Source organism: Cupressus sempervirens, chromosome 7 (genome assembly GCF_028749045.1).
Source record: "Cupressus sempervirens isolate cs-2001-9-10 chromosome 7, ASM2874904v1, whole genome shotgun sequence".
NCBI lineage: Eukaryota > Viridiplantae > Streptophyta > Pinopsida > Cupressales > Cupressaceae > Cupressus > Cupressus sempervirens.
In genome coordinates this window covers 252,972,930-252,978,929 of record NC_143124.1, presented here as the reverse complement: position 1 = coordinate 252,978,929, position 6,000 = coordinate 252,972,930, and positions in this window count along the sequence as shown.

The following is a 6,000-nucleotide window of genomic DNA, read 5'->3' as shown; positions in this document are numbered from 1 at the left end:
ATCTACAAGATGCACCACTTCTTTCCATTGCCTATTTAGTTTAGAATATTGTGTTTGTACATGCATGGATTTTATGTAGATTGCAAGTACCATGTATCGACTTTCTGAGTTGCCAGGATGAGCGTACCATGTCACATTATCTCAATGGTAAGAGAAGGGAGATAAATTCTTAAGTCCAAATCCCAAACCCTTAACCCATTTGTCCTAAAAAAATAGGACAAGTATCCAAATTGTTTACCCTCCAAATGCGTTGAATGATGTTAATTCATGATTATAACCCTTTCGTTTTATCTTGTATGTGTTTTTCTATGACAAGTTTTCGTATTTTGTTTTATGAGTCCTCGATAATTTTTCTATTAATTAAGACAAATTAAATGGTTTAATTAATGATTTAATTTAATGGAAAATGATTATGGAATTTTAATATTTAATTATATTTAATTAATTGAGAAATTAATTAAATAAAATGAATTAAAGTTAAAGATTAAAGTTATAAGTTCAATTTTAGAATGTGATAATATTTATTTAATTTAATAATAATATATTTAGAGTTCATTTTTAAATAAACACTAAATATTAGTATTATTTAAGTTAAATATTTTATCATTTAATGTTAAAAAATAAATTAAAAAGTGAAAAGATATTAATTTATTAAAAGTTTCAAAATTGCATATTGCGTGCATGAGATTAAAATTTAATAAATTAATTGAAAAGAGAAGTCAAGTAAAAACTAAATAAAGTTATTTTATAATTCAATAAATGTGCACACAAAAGATAAAGAAAAGTTAATAGCAATTAAAGTCTGCTAAGCAAGGATTCCTTTCGAATGAAGGCACAATTAGTGCCCCAATTTTAGGAGAGAACTCCTTATCACCAATTGAGGGTTCAACAAATTTGAAGGAGGAAAGAATTTTGAAAGAGAGAAGATTTTGAGAGGAAAAATTTCTCTCACAATATTTTTGGGCATAGCAATCAACATCAAAGTCTAGGTAGATTCTTGTGGTTATTCATACAATTTATTACACTCTATCTTTTCCTGTCTTCTTCGTGTTTGTGAAAATTTTCTGAATGATTTTCTATGAGGGGTGTTTCAATATGGTGAAATTCTAGTATGCATGTTAAATATTTTGTATATGAAAAGATTGATATATCAAATAATCCTCCTTTAGTAGATTCAAAAGTGAAAATTAAATAAGGGTTTTGTATTGAAATAAAAAATTTAAATAAAAAAATTCTACCGGTTGGCCGTATTTTTCCTATCAAAGATTTGCTCAGATTGTTATAAAAATATTGTTGGAAATGATTGAAAAGGTCATGAGGAAAGTTGTTGGAATGATCATATGGAACTGGTAAAGAATGTTCTCAATCATTGTTTTGTCATTGATGTCAAACTTGCTACTTGCAGGAATGACAATTGCTTTAGTGATCCAAATACTATCAATTAGTTGATTGACAAGAAGGAGGCAATCAATAAGATGTAACTAGAACACCAAGAGAAAGGTTGAAGTTATGAAGTTGTAATGAAGTACAAGGATCAGTTAAGCCATTGATGAAATACGTGTGTTGATGACATACTATGAGACACAAAGAATGGGCACACTGAAACATATCAAAGATATAAGATTTTAGCTAAGTCTTTTGTAAAGCCCAACTAAGATCATTAGAGAGAGGGAGCCGAGAAAAGCTAGTAGATGCCAAATAGATTCCTAGTTGAAGCTGAGCAAGTAAACTTCAGATGCCGAGCAAGTTAAACTTCAGATGCTGAGTGATACATAGTTTATCAAGTGCCAAGTGATATCAAGTGCCGAGCAAATACAAGTGCCGAGTGATATCAAGTGCCGAGAAGATATAAGTGTTGAGTAACATAGAGGTGTCGATCACTAATAAAACCAATAGTGGTGAGTAACACAGAGGTGTCGAGCATCAGTAAACCAATAATGTCGAGTTGCTGCATTATTTTGATAATCGAAGATTTTCTAGACCTAGGTCGACAAAGTTGTTATCTAGAAGTTTGTGAATTAAATGGAAGATAAGAATGATGATTTGGTGGCATAGAACACCATGTAGAATGTTTTTGAGGTTACAACTGGAACCTAGACGAAGTTTCTAGATAAGAACAAGATATAAGGTAGATACATTGTATCCTACCTAATCCATTTGCAACTCTACAAATTGGAGAGGGAGAATTGAGCGAGAAAAGGAAAATTAGATATCTATTTAAGGAGTCATAAGGTCATGAAGCAAAGAGAGAGAGGCAGTCAAGCATGAAAGCATAAAATGCTGAAGGAGATGCTAAGGAGGAAAGAGAGCATAGTTACTCCATTTCAATAAGAAGACCTTAGATATGGATGCATTGGTATGATGAGTAAAAAGACTTAAGGAGATGAAGCTTGAGAGGAAGACAAGCTGTCAGAGCTGAAATGATTAAAGCCAAGCAATAGGACTGAATTGAAGAAGTGATCTGGAATCTACAAAGTATGTTGTAAGTTGTATCAGATCAAAAAGCCATTATTGTTACTTTCTAGCAATTGTAACAGATAGTTTAAATCCTATGGACTTAGGTTGGTTTAATAGCCATGAGTTAAATCATTTAATAGGGTGACATTCCAAGTGAATATTCAGAAGTCCTTTAACTAGGCCCATTCCTAACAGTTTGGTGAAATCCTCTAATAAGGTCACATTTAACAGTGTGTTGTAAGCCTTTAATAGGGCAGGCTTTTAACAGGGCATCACTTTAGAAGAGTGAAAATCAAGTAGCATGTTACTAGTGGTTTTTCCCAAATTGGTTTTCCATGTAAATCATTGTGTCATGTGTTGATCTTACATGTTTTATCTCTACATGTTGATTTACTGTAACTTGCTAATATGGTTGATTTAAGTTTGGACAAATGAAAAAGTGTATGGATTCATTAAAAGTAGTGAAAAAGTGTTATTAGGGCATTTGGACCTTGGATAACTGATTCAACCCCCCCCCCCCTTCAGTTATTCTAAAAGAATTCTAACAAATATATGTATTTAAAAAAATTAAATTGGGAGGAGCTTTTTTTAAAATTAATTTCTATTTAATTTTAAACCAAATAAAATATAAAAATAAATATTATAAATAAAAAATTAATATAAAAAAGGGGAGGTGGGCCATGACACCCCCACCCCCCCCAACCTTAACTCTATGGTCTAAGTGCAGACTGGTACATGGTAGTAGTTATTACTGTTATGATTACTTTTAATGAATTTTGATTTTTATTCAAAACTGTAATTTTCTTAATTTGAAAATTAATAATAATTATTTTAATAATTTAATGAAGTTTTAAATTTATTTAATTATTACTACTAATAATACTGATTCTAATAATATTGTAAATTATTTTATTTGGAATTCAATAGGTATTATTTTAATAATTTAAATAAATAATTACCATTAAGTCATTTGGATATATGAATTTAAAAATTGAATTAGGGTAATTCTATTTCTTATTCAAATAAATGAATAGGTCAACTTGTAGGGTAAATCTAAGAATCTCTCATACTTGAAAAATACATTAAAATGAGAACTGAGACCTTATATTTAACTTAATAGTGTGTTTTACAAATCAAACCAAATTATGAAACCTACACTGTAATGTATGTTGTCCATGTTTTGGGTTGGGTTGACTAGAGTGTTGACTTGTTTTAGGATATCTACTAGAGGCTTGGGAGTTATGTGATTATGATGTTATGATGTTCAATCTTGATCTTTTATATAGCCAACTATGATAATGTGTCTAGTATGCTCTATGATGTGTGTTGATCTATTGATTGTTATTGTTTTTTAGTGTTCTTGTGTGGCACTGAGTTGAATGTATGGCCTACTTGACTTAACCATTTTTGAGTCTTGATTAGTTGTATTTGGATTGCTGTCCAATTTCTTTTATAGGACTAAGGTGTTTGTATGATTTCTTCTTCATGATGTTGTGCTATGACATATTTAACTTAACCATTTTGAATCTTCAATCAATATTTTTGGGATTCTTTCCAATTGCTTGTAGAGAACTGATGTATTATTGTGAATTATCTTTTGATGCTTTCCAGTCACTCATATAGGACTGAGGTTATTTTATATGAATCTTTGATTTTTTATTTTAGGAGCATAGGGTAGGTTATCTATATGTAATGTCAAGAAATGGCTTGCAATGGAGGCTAGGGCCTTAAGTGGTTCCCAGGGTAACCCATAGTAAGTAGTTTAATAATTGAAAATACTACACTAAATGAGAGTAAAATTAACCTAATAAGAGTGTTTGTATATTCTCGCCCATGCCTCAAGTGCTAGTATAGACTAGGATGGAAGTAGAGAGAATGCTGGGTTGTGACCTTGCATCCATTGTATGCCTTGTCAGAATGAGAGGATACTAGTGGCCACATAGGGATCACTAGGGGGTCGAGATCTTGAGAGATTGCTAGGGTAATTGTAGGGTGATTCGTGCAATGACACTTGCCTCCTTACATAGTAGATTTTGCATGTGTCTTTGTCTGCCTCTGGGTTTAAGTGTTGATTTATCTTGAAACCTTTTAGGACAACCTAGAGTTAGAGAGTACTTATGATATTTGAATTAATATCCTTTTTGGGACTTGAGACTATCTCCTTAGCGTAGTGGGAGTGGGCCTTTTTGGGTTACCATGTGCTCAGGTGGTAGTGCTTTTTACTCTTACCATTGAGATGTGTCTATTGATATAATGGCTAGAGTTTCCTTCTCTACATTTTCTTTCATTCTATCTTTCTATCATTATGATGGATGGTAATATCTTATGATGGATGTTTATACCTTTTATGATTGATAGTTTGTTTTATTGTATTATACTTTGTATCATGGATCCGAGAAGGATAATGTAATTCTATTTTTATAAATGTATATTCTTTTAGCCTTTCATACCCTGTGACATGTACAGTGGATGATTGAGCATTCCAAATTTTATTTCCAGGTGGCATTCGGAAGAAATGTATATTATTTAAATGGACTTTGGACTTTTAATTATTCTTTCATATGGATGTGGTATTTTTTAGACTTAGTTTTCAATTAAATTTAAATGTGATTCAACATTTTGGGATCCTTAAGTAATGTAATTTGTTATGTATGCTTATTGATGATTGCATGTTATTGCTTCTGCTACTATATGTTTGATGTGTATGTTATTCTTTGTTGTTTAAAAAAAAAAATTGTTTGGCAAACTTAGTAAAACTTTAGGTTAATTCTTTTGGATCCCTTGACGGGGTGTTACAGTGAACACAAAGTTGTCTTAAATGCAAAGAGACGGGAATGGACCTCACATCAAAAGCTAAACTTGTGATTGTTCGAAAGAGACATTACACTTAAAGCAATTATTCGACAACTTTTAGCATTTTTTTATACGTGCTCTATTATCCCTCAATCCTTGAATCAAGATGTATAGGAAGGTATGCCTTCCTCAACCCCCATAGAGGATGTGGGAAAATGTATTGAAATTTGAATAAAATTAGTGATTTTACGTAATGAAATGAAGTATAAAATGTAAAGAAGGGATGACCTTCATAAAGATCTGAAACTGGAGTATGCCCATTTTAAGAATGTACTTGTATAGGACCCTTGTCCTAGGCTAGACTAGAGATTTTCTTCTCCATTCTTTCCTACCAATGAACGCTTGAATGAAGATACTTATAATTTCATTTTGTTGCATTACTAAAATTTAGAAGGCTTCGATTGCTGACCAATCAAAAAATAAATTAAAAATTCTATGAGGTAAAAATTCTTCAATTTTGATTTGTAATATTCCATGATTATTAATGAAATTTCTATTATTATTATTATTGAGATTTGCCAATATTTTCTACACAAAAATTATGATTCCAAAATAAACACCTATATAATTAAAACTTAAATAGAACCAATTGAGAGATTCACCAATAGAAATAATTTTGTTTTCAAAAATAATGAAATATTCTCCAATATATTATATTTTTTTTCCTAAAAGAAAATTTCATAAAGATTA